General features: G+C 40.8%; 1 protein-coding gene across 3 annotated transcripts in view; it reads right to left on the minus strand.

The window, feature by feature from the left end:
* Positions 1 to 16,833, minus strand: part of UNC93A (unc-93 homolog A) — a 133,366-nt gene extending 116,533 nt beyond the window's left edge. For all 3 annotated transcript variants that reach the window (XM_072141173.1, XM_072141172.1, XM_072141171.1), the window contains exon 1: positions 16,698 to 16,833. The gene's annotated coding sequence lies outside the window, so the exon portion shown is untranslated. The remainder of the gene's footprint in view (positions 1 to 16,697) is intronic.
* Between the last annotated feature and the right edge of the window lie 2,059 nt (positions 16,834 to 18,892).

The following is an 18,892-nucleotide window of genomic DNA, read 5'->3' on the forward strand; positions in this document are numbered from 1 at the left end:
TTTTTTGCCCATGCAAGCGATTCTACATAGGTCAAACTACTAGAGCCATGTTCACAAGATTCAGGGAACATAAACACTCAATCATAAGCGGTAAAGGAGCACCACGTCTGATCGAGCACATACAATTAATACACAAAGGGAACGTTAATCTACTTACATTTGCAGGCATAGAACAAGTTCCCATACCTACATACGGAGGAGATCGACATAAGCTACTATTGAGAAAGGAAGCCCAATGGATTATGAAAACAGAGGCGTTAGGCCACTTAGGCTTAAACGACAAAAACGACATGGGAGTGTTCTTGTAGAAGTATAAGGAACGTTAAAACCAATTGCTATGATATGTCTATATGTGTATCCTTTGACTTTACCACCTTGCCCACTATACATGTTCAAAATATAAGAATATCGTCTTCAAATGAATGTCATAAAACGTAGTATCTAGACAGTGCCTAAACAAGGCTTAAAATATGACAGATGATCATGTTATGTTTTACAATAGAACTGCAGAATATCGTGATAGATGATCATGTTATGTTTTACAATAGAACTGCACAATATCGTTATGTAAAATGCGAATCTAAATGGATGTAATGAGTATCAACTCACCTTAGACACATGTACTGTGTAATTCCACCTCTCCCTCACATACGTAGGACGATAAAAATGTATGATAACGCCCTTCTAGAATGTATCTCGATTTAGCCCAGCCTCCCTTTGGTCCTTCTCCTAAACCGATCAGTAACGCCCATATCTCATGACGCTAGCAAGTATTGTTCCCTCTCAGGTCCGCTCTCGCTATCTAGCGAAGCTCCTCCTACCCGCTAGTAATACTCTGATCCAATCGGCTGCGAACAGCGCAGCAGTTTTCATTCAGGTCCGACAACACATCCTGCTAGATTAAAAGGGCGGAGTTGACGTGACGTCACCCCGCCCCACTCTGTTTTTAACCAATAGCATATCTATTAAGGTGAAGGTGTGTCCAAGCTACCCTTGGCGGCCCGATTTAAAAATCAGGCGTGAACGCCAAGGGTTTCAGGCAAGATGAAGCGTTGACAGTAACGCGAAACGACTCGTCCCTGGAACGCTCCACAGCATGTTATGCTCCCTTCCCTGTGTGTGCCAATTTTTAAAGATGTTTGAATAAAAGAAGAATTTTTAAGAATACGTGGTGAGTGCCTACCTTTCCTCTCTTCTATATTTCATATGGACAACCTATTGTATATCTATTGCCGTTACGGGTATGAGCACCACCACATAAAATACATGTTGTCAGCCCTCCAATAGAAAAGGCTCAGAGAAACTAAGAAGGAGGTGTACCTTTCTCACTAAGACTGTCGTCGGGAGTGCCCCTTTTCTCTATCTGCATTATTTCCATAAATGTGTCGTTCTCCATGGAAATGCATTGTCACAGGTGACCCCGCGATCCACGTCTCGGATCATGGGTGCACCCATGCGCTGCCCGGTTCCGCTGTGGAGTCATGGCACAGGTGCCCCCGCGATTCATGTTGCGGATCGCGGGAAACACTCGTGCTCCGCCATGTGCTCCCCCAGGTCAGTACTTACCTGTCCCGGCTCCTGATGGCTCCATCGCGGTCCCGTCCAGGCCGCAGGTCTGTCTCCTGACTACGCTCTAAGAATTAAAGGGCCAGCATCCCCCTTATTGGTGCTGGCATTCCCGACTCTGCTATATAGCCTGGCGACTCCCAACATCCCCTGCCGGATCTTCAGGTCATTCTGCTGAAGAGAAAGCCTCCTGAGCATTTCCAGATGACTCCGTGATTCCTGAGCGTTTCCAGGCGCCTTCGAGTTCCCAAGTTCCTGTGGTGTTCCTGTAGGTGTTCCCGTGTTCCTGTAGGTGTTCCCGTGTTTCTGTGGTGTTCCCATGTTCCTCTGGTGTTCCTGTGGTGTTCCCATGTTCCAGTCCTGTAATCCTGTGGCGGTCCTGTAATCCTGTGGCCGTCCTGTGGTCCTGTGGCGGTCCTGTAATCCTGTGGCCGTCCTGTGGTCCTGTGGCGGTCCTGTCTACCAGTGGTCCTGCCTACCCGTGTCCCTACCTTGGCTGCCACCGCGGGCCTGGTCGCACCCGTGGAGACCATCCTGCTTTGCAGCAGGCTCTGGCGTAGACCAGGAGTCCACTTAGACTCCGCTCCCGGGTTGCGACTAGCACCGTTATCCCCCGCGGTGTTCCAGGGAGTCCACAGACTTTAGCCCCAGAGATTCTTCCCACACCCCAGTGTGTGACATGCATAAGGTGCCTTTATGGCACTATGCCCCCTATTCCTGGTTTCTGGAAGAGAATTACCCTGCTTAAAGGGGTATACCCAGACAAGTTTCATATATATACTCAGGATAAAAAAATAACACATTCTCTAATTCACTGTTATTAACTTCTGACGGGTCAGGGAAGCCATCTTGGTCCCCTACTTAAGGACACCCGACTTACAGACGACCCATAGTTAAAGACGGACCCCTCTGCCCACTGTGAAATATGGTGAAGCTCTCTGGATGCTTTACTATAGCCCCAAGCTGCAATGATGTCTGCAATGAAGCTTTATTGATAATCCTTGGTCCAATTACAGCAAAAAAATTTGAAACTCCAATTGTCACTGGGTCAAAAAATGTATTTGTCTGGATCTACCATTATGAAATATACAGTTTCGACTTACATACAAATTCAACTTAAGAACAAACCTACGGACCCTATCTTCTATGTAACCTGGGGACTGCCTGTATTGTAAAATCTGACCCACAGATTAAAGCAGTAGCCGATAATAGCCCTATTGTCACTTTCAGGAAAAGCAGGACCATTAAGGACCTCCTAGTGTGTAGCAGACTGTGCGGGTCCAAAAATGAGGGAACCTGGCTAAAGAAAATGGTCCTATGGGGGAACTAAAGGTGTGGCAGTTGTAACCACTGCCCCCAAATGATTCTGGGGAAAATGCTACAAATAGGATGTATAAACCACAAAGTGCACTCCTTTATTACATGCAGATCTAGTTTCATTGTCTACATTATTTTTTGTCCATGTGGACGTTTTAATATAGGCAAAACAATTAGAACTTTGTTCACCCGTTTCATCAAAAATGGAAAAGGGGCTCCTCGGCTAATAGAACATGTTAACATGTTCTCGTTTGCAGGTTTAGAATCAGTACCTATTCCAGTCAATGGGGGAGATAGGCAGAGATGATTACTTAGGAGAGAAGCTTGGTGGATAATGAAGACAAAGGCTCTGGGAGCACTGAGGTTAAATGACAAAAATTATATGGGAGTTTTCCTATGAATCCCTTTGCATATGTTGCATATTTTTCTTGTGAATAATTTTTGCCATTTGTTTACCATGTTTTAATGTGTTTAGGGTAAAATTTCGTTTTGAATATGTACTATAAGTCTTTCGAGACATCATTGTCTTTGGCCATGCCCCTAATACTCCATATTGATCATAATCCAGCATAGATTTTTCAAAATAAAATCGATCAGTCTCTTTTTAGGTCCCATGGTGTTTCCCATCTTAAAATACGCCCCCTTAGCTCCCCATTGGATATTATGTCGTCATAGCTAGCTCCTCCTTTCTTTAGACCATGCCCCCGAAAATGACGTTCAGTCTGTACCAACAATCATGTGATTTTTCCTGTACCGAAGTTTTCTTCCAGGTCCGAAGTAGTCCTAGCTTTTAGCTCCGCCCATCTAAATAGTGATTGGAGAAAAGCAACAACGCAGTTTCGTTTCAGGTCCGATGTAGTCCTAGCGGTTAGCCCCACCCACCTATGTAGTGATTGGTCCAATGCAACATTTGGCCTTCTTTGGGGAGTAACCATGTTTGGCTCCACCCTTTGTTTTTATCTTTAACCAATTGCAGTATGTTAAGGTTGAAGGAGTGTACCTATGACGTCATTGCTTCTTTTGCAGGGCGAACCATTTAAAAACAGGTGGAACGCCATGCAAAAACAGGCAAGATGAAGCGCTAGGACAGCGCGAAACAACTCGTCCCTCTCACTTTCCCTTCCTTCCTGTCGTCCTACCTCTCCCTGTACAACAGAAAATGTTTTAATGGGTTAAAATACAGAAAAAAGAAGTTTTTTAAAAGATGGTGAGAGCCAACTTTTTTCTGCGTACTAATATCCTTGTGATTGAAGATTTCTGTATCTAACACGATCCATCCATTAGAGCACCACCTACAGGATCCCAGTTACTCTCAGAAAATTGTCTAGTGATTTTTTCATATACTGAATTCTCAGTGGAAGATTGTTTAATAGTGCCCCTTTATTTTATGTTTTTCTTTTTGTCGTGTTCTTTGCAACTTGGTTTCTTATGTATCTGACCATAAACTCATCCCAACTGTCAGGTTGGATGCGCATCTCCTGTCTAGGATGTGCTGGGCGGTTCCCAGTATTAGTGCCTGCTCTGGGGGGGGGGGGTCTCCTGTATTATCTGCCTGCTCTGGGGGAGTCTCCACTATTAGTGACTGCTCTGGGGGGTCTCCAGTATTATGTGCCTGTTCTGAGGGGTCTCCAAGTATTCTTTGTCTGGTTTTGGAAGGTCTCCAGTATTATACGTCTGCTCTGATGGCAGGGTGTCTCCAGTACTATACATCTGGGGGTCTCCTATATTGTAGGTCTGTTCTGGGGATCTCAATTATATTATGTCTGCTCTATGTTTCTACTGTATTATAGGGCCAGCCTCAAGATTCTTTGTTAAAAAGATCCTATTCAAGCGCTAAGCCCTCTGGCTAAGTATTAGCTGAAATAAAAACAGACATCAAACACCTCGGCCACTGGGTAGAACACGTGGAGACAGTACAGAGTGAATTGCTGTTGTTTAACGTGAAGGTGAGAGACTCTCTACTTATACACTACAGCCTCATTAACAAGGCATTAACAAAGGTAGAAGACCAGGAAAACAGGAGCCGAAGGAGAAACATACGCCTGGGAGGCCTTCCTGAAAGTACAGAGCATGACCAGCTGCCAGCAGTAGCAGACGCCATATTAACATCCATTATAGGCCCAGACAGACCTTTGCAGGTTCATATAGAATGCATACATAGAGCGCTCCGCACTCAGCCCAGAGCAAATGAACAGCCCAGAGATGTAATTTGCGGCCTGGAGAAATACACGGATACCACAGCATTAAGTTAAGCAGGAAGGGAAGCAGGAGACATTAAATTTGAGGATTCCAAAATTTTACTATTCCAAGATCTGGCCTCAACCACGTTGAAAATTGCTTAAACCACTGCTAGATGCGGTTCACAGCCTACATCTACCTTTCAGGTGGCTATATCCTTTTGTACTCTCTATAACTAAAGATTATCAACAAATTATAATTAAGACAACAGCTGATCTCTCGTCAGCCTGGTCGCTCCTGGGAATTGCACCAATTGACATCCCATCATGGTTGCCGTTGGAGCAAGAATTGTTCACCCCGTGGACCACCGTGAACCACTCCAGATCGCCCCGGCTGAAGAAGACCCACGCGAGAACATACTAGAACCGAGTCTCTTATAATCTTTTCAATGAGGAGGTTGTGAGTATGGTCATTAACCGAAGAGGGCTCCTTATACCCCCCCACCCCCATCCCCATACCTACCTACCTCCCTTATGACGGCCCTATTAAGGGGTCAAAGTGAAAAGGCCCAAATTGCAAAAATCTCAACAGGCCCCCTATCCTCCACCAGAGATAAACCACAAATAGCAGAAGCCTTCCGGAAATTCTTAAATAACCTCTACAACCTACCACAACCCAAGACCAATAACACAAATAACACCTCCTTCCAAGATAAATTGTCAAATTTTCTCTCTACTTGCAATCTCCCAAAACTAGGCAAAAAAGATATAGAAAAATAGGCAGCCTCTTTCACAGAGCAGTTATTGGAGAAAATATTAAATTCTATGGCCCCCAACAAAAGTCCAGACCCAGATGGTATCACTACAACCTATTACAAGGTTTTCAAAATGACGCTCCCACACTTTACTAAGCTTGCAATTATTTACTAGATGAGGGAACTTTACACCCACAATCGCTGGAGGCCCACATCACAATTTCCCCCAAAGAAGGTAGGGACCCCAAATCGTGTGCAAATTATCGCCCTATCTCACTTTTAAATGTTGATTTGAAATGGTGGGCAAAAGCAATAGCAATGAGACTAAACCCCCTCCTGACCAAACTTGTCTGCCCTGAACAGGCAGGGTGTGTCCCAGGCAGACAAGGAAAAGAAAATACCTGTCACCTTATAAGACTCACAGAACATGCAAGACAGGTGTCCCATTAACCCTTCTTGGCACAGATGCCGAGAAGGCATTTGATAGGCCCTATATGAAAGTTACATTAGAACATTTTGTCCTTCCCCAAAAAATTGTCAACATTGTTTTCACATTATACTTCTCCCCAAGTGGGAGACTCAAGATAAATGGCACCCTGTCCGCAATGTTCAATATAAGTAACGGGATGAGACAGGGCTGTCCCCTATCCCCAGCCCTATTTAAATTATGTATGGAGACACTGATACAAAAAATTTGAAATTATCCCCTGATAAAAGGCTTGATGGTAGACCAGTACACAAACTCCACAGCAGCATTTGCAGATGATCTGCTGCTTATAACAACAAACCCGATTGTTGCAGTCCCTAGACCTATGCATCTAATCTCGGAGTTCGGAGATCTCTCCAAAGCTGAAGTACTAAATATAACAGCCCCACAGTCTGACATGAACTACCTGAAGAGAACATCCCCTTTTTGGTGGCCGGAGACCTAAATAAAATATTTAGGAATACAACTCCCAGCTAACCCAGATAAACTATACTCCCTAAACTACACACCTTTAGTCGCATCAATACAAACTTAAAGGGGTATTCCCATCTGGGCATTCACATTTAATTTAATTCATTTGCCATCTGTAAACATTTATTCAATTGGATGTTATTTAAGAAAATGTTCCTGTGTGAAGATAATTTCTCATAAATGTATCCATGTTGTCCCTTAGAAGCGAGATAGCTTCCTAGGATACAACCACCTCACATTTTGGCAGCAGTGGCCAGACATGTGCTATAGAGTCCTGCCTGACTGCTAGGCTTCAGTGATCATTACCACAGGATGGCTGTAGGAGATGCAGGAACTCCCGGACATTTCATATACAAAAACTTTGTTTCTTTGTGCAATCACTCCAGCAGAGGTGGCCGTATCTAAGGACACAGTCTTGTTTCTGAGGGACCATATGACTACATTTATAAGAAATTATCTTCACACAAGTAAAAAAAAATTAATAACATCTAATTGAAGAAATGTTTATATATGGCAGATTAACCCCTAGGGGACTCAGCATCTTTTGGCCTAAAGGACGCGGCCCCATTTTTCAAATCTGGCCTCTGTCACTATAAGTGGTTATAGCTTTGGAACGCTATGAGATATCCAGGGGATTTTGAGATTGTTTTCTCGTGACACATTGTACTTCAAATTAGTTTACAAATTTGGATGAAATCTTTTGCGTTTAGTTATGAAAAAAAACAAAATTTGAATTTTGAAAAATTCTTTATTTTCAACGTTCTAAATTCTCTACTTTTGATGCAGATAGTCAAAGCACCCAAATAAATTCATAACTTACATTTCCCAAATGTCTGCTTTCTGTTGGCATGGTTTTTTAAGATTCCACATATTTTACTAGAATGTTATGAGGCTCAGAATTTAGGTGCCATTTTTCACATTTTTTGTAAAATCGCCAAAACCCGTACTTAGATGGACCTGCTCAACTTCTAATTGACACTGAGAGGCCTAAATAATAGCGAGACTCATAAATTACCCCATTGTGGAAACTACACCCCTCAACGTATGAAAAACTACTTTTAAGAAGTTTGTTAACCCTTTACGTGTTTTATAGGGGTTAAAACAAAACGGAGGTGGAGTCTGCAAATTGTAATATTTTTTCACAATACACTCATTTTGGGTGGAAAATTAAACATTTAAAATGGATTAAATTAAAAAAGGCTCCACAAAGTTTGATACCCAATTTCTCAGGAGGCGCCATCCAAATCAGATTTGCTATGTCACATTGTACAGGCTGTAATTTTTTTTAATGTGGACCTATAGGGGCTTATTTCTTTTGCCACATGAGATGCACTTTTCTGGTATGTAATTTTGGGGCATCTACAGCTAATTGGTGAGATTTAATTAACTCTTTGTTGGTGGAGGAAATGAAAATCATCAATTTTTAGGAAAATTTTTATGTGTTTTTTTTTTGGCCGTTAACCATACCATAAAAATAGTATATTATTTTTATTTTATGGGTCGCCACGATTATGAAAATACTTCATTTATATATATATTTTTTATTTTTTACCATTTTTACTGAATAAAAAGTAATTTGGCAAAATTGTTGTTAATTTTAGCATCACCGTCTTTCATATGTATAACTTTTTTATTTTTCACCTCACAAATCTGTTTAAGGGCTTATTTTTTGCAAGAATGATAGCTCTTTTTAGTGGTCTTATTTTAGATTGTGTAACTTTTTAAAATCACTTTTTGTAGAGCATTTTTAAAGGGCATTAATAAAAAATCATCTTTATCAGAGAGAGTTTTTTTAGGTTGTTTTTTACGGGGTTCACTTTGCGGATCTAATAACAATTCTGTTTTATTATACAGATTGTTACGGACGCAGGGATACCAAATATGTGGGGGTTTTGTGTATTTTATTCAATTGTACTGAATAAAAACTAATTTGGAGAAAATCTTATTCATTTTAGCATCACCATCTTTTTATATGCATAACTTTTTTATTTTTTGGCTGACAAATCTTGTTAGGGGCTTATTTTTTGCGAGAACAGTTGCGAGAACAGTTGTTCTTTTTAGTGGGCTTATTTTAGAGTGCATAAAATTTTTTAAATCACTTTTTAGAGCATTTTTTATAGGGTATTAATTAAAAATTATCTTTTTTCGGAACGTTTTTTTCCTCCGGCGTTTACCGTGCGGGTCCAGTAACAATTCTGTTTTATTATGCAGATTGTTACGAACGCGGCAATACCAATAAATACCAAATATGCGGGTTTTTTGTGTTTTTATGTTTTTTATACTTTATACTAGTTTTTTATGGGAAAGTGACATTTTAGGGGCTTATATTTTATGTATTTATTTTTTATTTATTATAATGTGTAGTGTTAACTGTTTTTGCATTTTTTTTACTTATACATACTTGAACTTAAACCAGTGATGCTCTGATCACTGGTTTAAGTCCAATACACTGCTCTACAATACTATTTTATTGTAGAGCAGTGTAAACTGTCTGAGCAAGCTTGCGCATGCTCAGACAGTTTGCAGTCAGACCCGGAAGGGGTCTGGCTGCCATGGAGACCGGGCAGCTCCGGGGCACACGCCAGTCCTTGGAGCTGCCCGGAAGAGGATCGGATCCCCCGGTAAGCGGCACGATGGATCCGATCCACAGCAGGAACACCCTTACACGCCGCGGTCATGCTTGACCGCGGCATGTAAGGGGTTAACACCCGCGATCGGAGTCGGCTCCGATCACGGGTGTTACAGCGCGGTGTCAGCTGTGATAGACAGCTGACAGCCGCTGCTTCTGGTACCGGCTCCGTTCGTGAGCCGGTCCCAGAAGCTGGACGTTATGCTACGTCCCGGTGCGCTAAGCATGTAGCCCCGGGGACGTAGTATAACGTCGTGGTGCGCCCAGGGGTTAATGAAACTGAATGTGAATGTCCAGATGAGAATAGCCCTTTAATTACAGACCCTAAAAGTCCCTTACATATCTTAGATGGGGAAAAAAAATCTCCTCCTCACCTATGTCATCCCTAAAATATTGTATTTACTATAAACCATACCTATCTGACCCCCAAAATCGTTTTTCACCCAAGTAAATAAACTCTTGTCCAAATTCCTATGGAATGGCAAGAAACCAAGGCTAAGCTATAAATTACTTATTCAAAGACCACCAGGAGGAGGAATGGGTCTATCAGACATCTACACCCTATACTCAGCCTACTACCTGTCAAGATGGATTGACTTAACACAAAATCCTCCAAGGGACATATATTGCGCCTTGGAAGAAAGCTTACTAACAATTCATGAATAGGTGAAACTATGGGGCCTAAGAACACTACCTACCTCCTTAGCAAGTGTCCTACTAAAATGACCCCTTATAACATTCCAGAAATACAAAATTAAGCTAGGTTTAATGTCACCTGCCCACCCAATCCTACCCTTAGATATGGTACGATACTTGGTCTCTGACACTAAACCTCCAAACCACACATTCTGGAACCTGCTAAAACATCACACTGTTTCCTCTTTCATGGACATGGAACCCATAATAACAACTGAACACTTATTCAACAAACTCCCATAAACTCGAGGTAAAGAAACCCTTTAAAATTTTAAGTGATATGATTCTAATCTCCCAAAATACGGGATTGGACTCATTAATAAATAAGTGAGAAGCAGAATTAGGAGACACTTTTTCACTACAAGAACATAAATTTATCGTTGAGAACTCTCAAGATGCGTTCATATAAAAGAAAATTCCTACACCACACGATGGTATAAAACACCTAATTGGCAACAAATGGTATATGGGATAGAGGATAAATGTTGGAGGTGCGGAGGCCATTTAGGAAACATGACACACATATGGTGGTCCTGCCCCAGCCTACTCTAATTCTGGGACACAGTACTCAAAGTAGCCTCTGAAGTGAGTAACATCACTATACCGCACCTACCTAGTACCATTCTCTTAAACAAGCCTACAGACTCATATATTCCTACTAAACATAACCTAGCTACAATATTCATTACTGCAGCTAAATTGATAATACCTGTTTTATGGAAACAATAAACCCACCAACAATTTCCCAATGCTAAGAAAAGTAAATGAAATATGCTGCTTTGAAAAACTAGCACACTCGGAATCAGGTACTAGGAAAAAATACTTAAAAACATGGGTTTCATGGCACTTACACATCAAAAATCAAGAGGACCTCCATACCACTTCAGTGCCCCCTGAGGAAACGACGGCGAAACGCGCGTCGGGGTCTTTGTTGTACATCACTTGTGTCTACTGAATTATGCAGGCGGATTGGTATGCTAAATAATAGTTTGCATGCACTATGCACTTTTAATGTTTTATTGTATCATGGTATATATGTATTTGATATACAGCCGGGTCCTGTACTGCCACCGATATGTATTTGTTGTATTTGCATATGTATATGCTCTATTTTTTGATTGATACACTGTTACTTTAGTAATTATACTATATTGGCACTTGGCACTTTACTCATTTATATATGTTTTGTATAGCTATATGCACTAGTCTTCTATATATTATGGGTTGATTTTATGTCGTGGTGATTGTAATGTTTATGAACTCTGCATATGTTAATAAAATTTGTACTTTCAATAAATCAGGTGGTGATTTATTGTGTGTAATATTGTAATTCCAACAATGAGTCTGTATATGGGTATACTCCATACCACTTCCCCTGTCAACAGACAAGGCTCTCCAAGCTCTGACGGAGACAGCCAACAACAATGCCCTGAAGTGCCATATAGCCATCTAGGAGTTCTCAGTACCAGGATAACCCCCTCCCCCTTCCTCACTCCCAAAGCCCCCGGTATCCTCTATTATAGCAAAGTTTGCCAAACTCATGTTTTGCCACTATGATTTACCATGTCTTCATTATCTTAGTCCTCATGCACACAACTGTGTGCTCATCGGAAGCTGGTTAGGTGCAGAAGTGGCCAACCCCTTTAAAAACAAACAGACAATGGGGCAGATTTACTTACCTGGTCCATTCGCGATTCAGCGGCACGTTCTCTGCGCTGGATTCGGGTCCGGCCGGGATTCATTAAGGTAGTTCCTCCGCTATCCACCAGATGGCGCTGCTGTGCTGAAAAGCATCGGAACGCACCGGAGTTCACTGAGCCTGGCTGAGTGAAGGTAAGTGCAAGCTCCGCGACAGATTTTTTTTTTAAATGCGGCGGTTTTTCTGAATCCGTCGGGTTTTCCGTCGCGTGCATGCCAGCGCCGATGCACCACAATCCGATCGCGTGTGCCAAAATCCCGGGGCAATTCAGGGGAAATCAGCGCAAATCGGAAATATTCGGGTAACATGTCGGGAAAATGTGAATCGGGCCCTTAGTAAATGACCCCCAATATGTAGACACTAGTAGGTATCCACTAGGCTTCTCACACAATCCAGATCTTATTATATCTCCAAACATACAAGCCCTGAGATCAGTGCAGACTCCAGTTTTAAGTAGACCCTGGAGTGACCCTTAGAGGGTCCCTTTTCCCAACTTTTGTGGAGGAGAAAGAGGGACAGATGACTCCCTAGCTGCTCCTAACATTGTGACCTCCTCACATTATTCCCCCACCACGCTCTTAAGCTGTGTTTCTCCCTCCCCCTCACATTCTTCCCTCCCAGCTCACCCTTATATTGTTCTGCAGCAACCTTTGTGCCTGTGTCTCAGTCTCTTCTCCAGACTCTGCCAGTTTACCCCATTTCACTACTTCCTGTCATCATGTGTGTTGAACATGCAAGGGAGGGAGGGAGGATTGGTGTGGAGTAGGGTAAGATTGTATGAGGACACAGACTGCTGCAGGGAGCCAGGTAATCTAAACTTTATAAAGCACTGAAATGATTCAGAATGCTGATAAAGGTATTGACTATACTATAGGTTATTGGTACCTGTCAGTAACTGAAAATGACATTCCTGGTGACAGGTTCACATTAAATCTAAAGTTGCCTTGGTCCTTATGCAGTTAATGTATGCCATAAAGATAGAACACACCTTAGGTGTAATAAAACACACCTAAGGATTAACAACAAACTTAAGAAAGAATGTTGGCAAAGTGCATGTGGTTTTGGCAAGATCCATTTCAGAAACTGAAAGGCACATCCAGTAATTTAGATGCACACGAATATAGTAGAACAATTGTGGGACTAAGTATCTAGTATCAAAATAAAAAAAAGTATGTGACTTTATTTATAAATAAAATAATCTATGCTCCACTGCCATAATATAATGCCACACTTTCTATCTAGTATATAATAATAGAATCCAATGGTACACAATTGATTAATAATAATAATAATGATAATAGTAAAACACAGTGCAACTATAAAGTATTTGTAAAAAAATCTACAAATCACAATTTACAAAAGTTTGCCTGTGTATAGTGCAGAAGGAGCCAGATTTAGGACTTCTGGTGCATGTTCTTCAAGAATCTGGTGCTCCCTGCACTTTTTTTTTGGTGCACCTTTAACATAGGGCTTGCAACACAATTCTGTTGGACTTTGCATGATAAATATGGAGCACCAGAACGCCCCCTAATTTGTGTTGGATGATGCCTAATGCAGCTGCACCACAAAAGGGTCACATGCGACACACATGTGCTGCTGACACTTCTTAAATAGCTGTGTATGCAGTTTGCACCTAAAAGAACATGCAAAGTCTGACAGACAACTGGTCCAAATTCCTTAGTAAATGTGCCCCCGTGTTTTAAAAAATGCTAATCAATAAAAATGATCTATTAAAAAAACTCTAATAGCAGGAGCTTGGGATTGAACTCTAACACTTCTAGAACTTCTATAAGTTATAACACTAGTTATTATATAACACATACTTAGCATCTTTTTTTGCAGAGTATGTGTCACCATTATTTGTTTTTCTTCAATGGAGCAGTTTCTTGGTTGTTTTTGCCATGTAAGAAAACATTTTAAATGGTATCATTTTGTTTGCATCTGACCTAGAGATAGGCGAATCGATTCTAACGAGGTGGAATTCGTTTAGAATTTCAGGAGAACTTCGGTTCGGCACGAATCCAAAGTTTATTGTGATTCATGGGAACAATTTTTTTCCCCATTATTAGCAAAATTGCCGTGAGCACAACGTGCTACATGGGGAAGAGAACTCTGGGAAGAAGAAAGGAACACCCTCGATCACATGTGCAGACCTTTAATCTAATCAGTGACTGGCAGGCTTATGTGATGTCACAGCCCTATAAAAACAGACAGCCATTTGCAATCCTATCATTTCACACTGCATTTGCTGTCTCTAGCGTCTAGCTGCTTGTACTCAGCAGCTAAGGGAGTGGACTTTTACTCAAAGTCCAGGGTGTCCGTTTTGGGGATCTGTATACCCCAAATTTTAATTCTTTTTTGTTGATATCAAGAAATCTATGTTAAATCCACATAGTTGATGGAGTGATTTTTGCTCAAAGTCCAGGGTGTCCATTTTGGGGGATCTGTATACCCCAAATTTCAATTCTTTTTTGTTGCTAAAGTAGATATCAAGAAATCTGTGTCAAATCCACATAGTTGGTGGAGTGATTTTTTTCTCAAAGTCCAGGGTGTCCATCTGCCTCCCACTATCTTTACCAGTGACTGGAATTAGCCTACCATGTTGCTACCACTCTCAGAATTTATCATTGTGCCACTCTCTGGCCTCATGCTGCTGCTATTGCTGCAGCCCACCTACACACTGTGATTGTGCCACTCTCTGACCTCCTGCTTCTGCTGCTGCCACCTCCATACTTTGTCATTGTGCCACTCTGTGGCCTACCATGTTGCTGCAAAAAAAGCAAATATTCTGGCACAGTCTTCGGTGAGTAAAAACATCAGACTTCTTTATTGAAAACTTTGATAAAAATATATCCAACGGAACATAGCATGGATACCCCTGTCACAATAACGATCATTAATTTTGGGGTTCTGTATTCCCCATATTTCTATTCTTTTTTGTTGCTAAAGTAGATATCAAGAAATCCGTGTCAAATCCACATAGTTGGTGGAGTGATTTTTTTCTCAAAGTCCAGGGTGTCCATCTGCCTCCCACCATCTTTACCAGTGACTGGAATTGTCACCCACCTCCACACTCTGTCATTGTGCCACACTGTTGCCTACCATGTGGCTGCCACCTCCAGAATTTGTCATTGTGCCACTCTCTGACCTCCTACTGCTTTCGTCCGCCACCTCCACACTTTGTCATTGTGCCACACTGTGGCCTACAAAATTGCTGCCAGCTAAAGAATTTGTCATTGTACCACTCTCTGACATCATGCTGCTGCTGCCGCCACCTCCACAGTCTGTCATTCTGCCACTATGTGGCATACAATGTTGCTACCACCTCCACACTCTGTCATTGTGCCACTCTGCGGCCTACTCATGCTGCTGCCAACTGACCGCTGTCTCCCTGGAACACCCTGTAATTTCCATAATGCTGTTTTCACCCTCCACCACTCTATGATGTTGCCACTACTTTTGGTTTTCCCCTTCATTTCATCTGTCAGAAGGAATGAAAAGCTTCAGGGTTGATAGCCAAAAGCAGGAGTTGATGCAGCACACAGAGGACATGCAAATATCCTATTTACTGGTCATCTCTGTTTTGGATCCATTCCTGTTTGTTTTTGGCTTTAGCTATACTGATTATGGATTATTGACCGATTGAAAACGGACACTGACGGATGAAATGAAGGGCAAAATGATCAGTGACGTCAATGCAAAATTACTGCTGACACCCTCTCTACTCTTTTGGGGGGTTTCTACATGTATCAGCGTTTAACAGAACAGAACTCTTTGATGTTATAGTGGGATCTTCGCCCTTAGATCAGTCCTTTCTAGCTGGCACAGACGTTACCTTGTCAGGCTGTGTTCCAGCTTCACTTATTTGGTCAAGTTGGCCCCTGTAATTGCACATGGAATTGAAGAGTGAAGCAATTCAAAGAGTGGCGGCTGTCATGTACGTGTCATACTAAAACACAACATTGTTTGAAGACCAAACCACGCTCCCTATGCATATTTGGGCATGGCACAACGTTCAACAACAGCCTACAGTCTCTCTGCAGCCAGGAAATACCTGTTTTTTAACGTGATTCGCCATGATTCAATTTGGGTCAAATCGAATTTTGTTGGAAAATTTGGTGAACTTGGCAAATCAAATTTTTGAAATATGTTCCCATCTCTAATCTGAACTTTTGATTTTTATTTAACTTTTTTGTGAGACAGAATCTGTAACAATATCAGATTTAGCATTGATTTTTAATGGAATTAACATTATTGATGAAATTATTTAATAAAAGAAAATCTATACTTGGACCAGCTATTATTTCCATGCTACAGTAAAGGAAGACCCCATAAAGTGACCAACCTTTCCCTTCACCAATGCTGGCCTTGTCTCTGGGGCTCTTGGTATGATGGAGAATACAGTCGTAAGAGAGGGGAGCCTCTCGGTAAAGTAAATTCATAGGCTTTTCTACTTGCAAATTCCAGAGCAGCGGTGTTTCTCTCAGAAATAAACGAGCACACATGGCACCTCTCCTATCAAAGCCTCCACACCACCATCATAGGGGTTTTACCAGTCACACGCATCTAGCAGTAAATATGAGGTTCAATGCGTGTGTTGCATTTTTTTATAAATTATTTTTTTATAAAAGTTTCTGCAAATTGAAGTCTTAATGGCTTTTTAGTACTATAGTGAAGTTCATCCTATGCTATAACCACATATATAATCACTAAACAAAGCAATATATATATCAGATTTTAAATAAGAAAATCACATAAACTTGGTGGGTGGACACAACTTCAGTACAAGTTTTCTTTGTATCTATTTCAATTACATTATCAACTAAATACTGCAGCACAATACATTAAACCAATACAGCAATAGAGCAAAAAGAGCAGCAGTGTAAATAATTATTCTCACCTGAAATGTCAAATTCTTAAACCATCTCTTTGAGTTAAATTCAGTTGAGTGCGAAACTTTCTGGGTGTCACTATATGTACTGTATGCATTAGGTATCAGGTTACAACAATCCTAGGTAACAAACAAGCTGAATTCATCTACATTATGATTTGTACTTGTCACGGCGAGGACGCCACTGCCTTGTCACGTGACGTGTGGTGCAACTGTACGGATTAATTTAGCCTACTCAAACTTGCACAAACCTTTCACTCAGGACATAAGTTGAGCATAAATCACACCTCATACAGCTCCAGCACCAGAACCGCTGCCACCACTTATTGCATTTATACTGGGACTAATAAGTATCCCACGCAACTCTTCCTTCTCAGGCAGTCACCTTGTCACACCACTAGACATGCACGCTCAGCACTCCAGCAGTCACACAGTTAACCACACTTCACAAGGCTATGAGTTCGCAGAGCATACAGGGACCAAAATTAAAGTGAAAATCTTTAATTACAAAAAGTTGATCAGTGCATAAAAAAGATATTAAAAACAAAAAAATTACAAAATAAAAGGACACACAACACAGCAAAACAGTTATAAAATAAAAAGGGAGAAAATAACAGAAACTTACAACTTAAAGTAAATCCTGATCCCTGGAGGTGGGAGAAATAAGGAACACACTCAGCTTGTCAAGCAGCCCCCAAAATGTGAACACCCATTCCTGGATTTCATATTGTTTTATTTCTTCTCAGCTTGGTTCAGGTTCAGAACCTCCCATTAATTAATTAGTCCAGAGGGTCATTCAGGATTGGGCAAAGTTAATGAGGGGGGAGAGTCCAGGAATATTTAACCCCTTATCACCGACACTAGTTTTCAGCTCAATGACCAGACTCGATTTTTCAAATCTGACATGTCTCACGATAATTGGTTATAACTTCGGAACGCTTTAACATATCCTGATGATTTTGAGAATGTTTTTTCGTGACACATTGTACTTCATGTTAGTTATAAAATTTAAGTGATAAGTTTTGCGTTTCGTTCTGAAAAAAAGTGAAAATTTGGCAAAAGTTTGTAAAAATTCTTCATTTTCCAAGTTTGGAATGTTCTGGTTTCCAGACAGGAAGTAAAACTACCCAAAAAGTTTGATAATTAACATTTACAGAATATCTGCTTTATGTTGGGATGATATTTTATGCTTCCGGTCATTTTTCTAGGATGTTATGAGGTGCAGAACTTTAGGTGCGATTTTTCTTATTTTCATGAAAATTGCCAAAACTCACATTTTGAGGGACGACTCAGCTTTCAAGTGACTTTGAGAGGCCTAAATAATAGTAAAACCCCATAAGTTACCCCACTATAGAAAGTTCACCCCTCAACATATGTAAAACAACTTCTATTAAGTCTATTAACCCTTTAAGTGTTTCACATGGGTTAAAAAATATGGACTTGCGATTTAGAAACTATTGAATTTTTTTGGAAAATACATTCATTTAGGCCAAAACTGACATTTTCAGAATAAATTAAATGATGAAACGCACTGCAACGCTTGATGCCCAATTCTTCCCGAGTGTACTGATACCACATATGTGGTGATAAACTGCTGTACGGGCGCATGGCCGAGTATAGAATGAATGGAGGCGCCATTCACAGCAGATTTGTATTGTCACATTGTACGACCTATACATTTTTATTTTTTTTGGTAATGCGAACATATGAGGGCTTATTTTTTATGGGATGAGATACAATGTATAGATAATTTATTTTGGGAGTCTAAAGCTTATTCATGAGATTTAATTAACTATTTCAAGGGGGACACAAACAAAATCATCAATTTTTATTTTGGATTGTTAGCATTTTTTTCCCCCGCTCACCGTGACGTAAAAATAATATTTTATCTTTATTCTCTGGTTCACTACGATTGCGGTGTTTCCTCATTTATATAGTTTTTCTTATTTTTGCTCAATTTTCCTGAGAAAAACCAATATTGGAGAAAACCGCATTGTTTTTACTATTGACAACTTTTCAGGGCCATAACTTCTGTATTTTTCTGTTGTCAGATCTGGTTGAGGGCTTATTTTTTGCTAAAACAGTTGTTCTTTTCAGTCGTATCATATTAGGGAACGTAACTTTTTTTGATCACTTTTTAGAACATTTTTTGTGATGGTGTTTGATGAAAAATTGTCTATTATGGGAAATTTTCCGAGCTTTTT

Source organism: Engystomops pustulosus, chromosome 3 (genome assembly GCF_040894005.1).
Source record: "Engystomops pustulosus chromosome 3, aEngPut4.maternal, whole genome shotgun sequence".
NCBI lineage: Eukaryota > Metazoa > Chordata > Amphibia > Anura > Leptodactylidae > Engystomops > Engystomops pustulosus.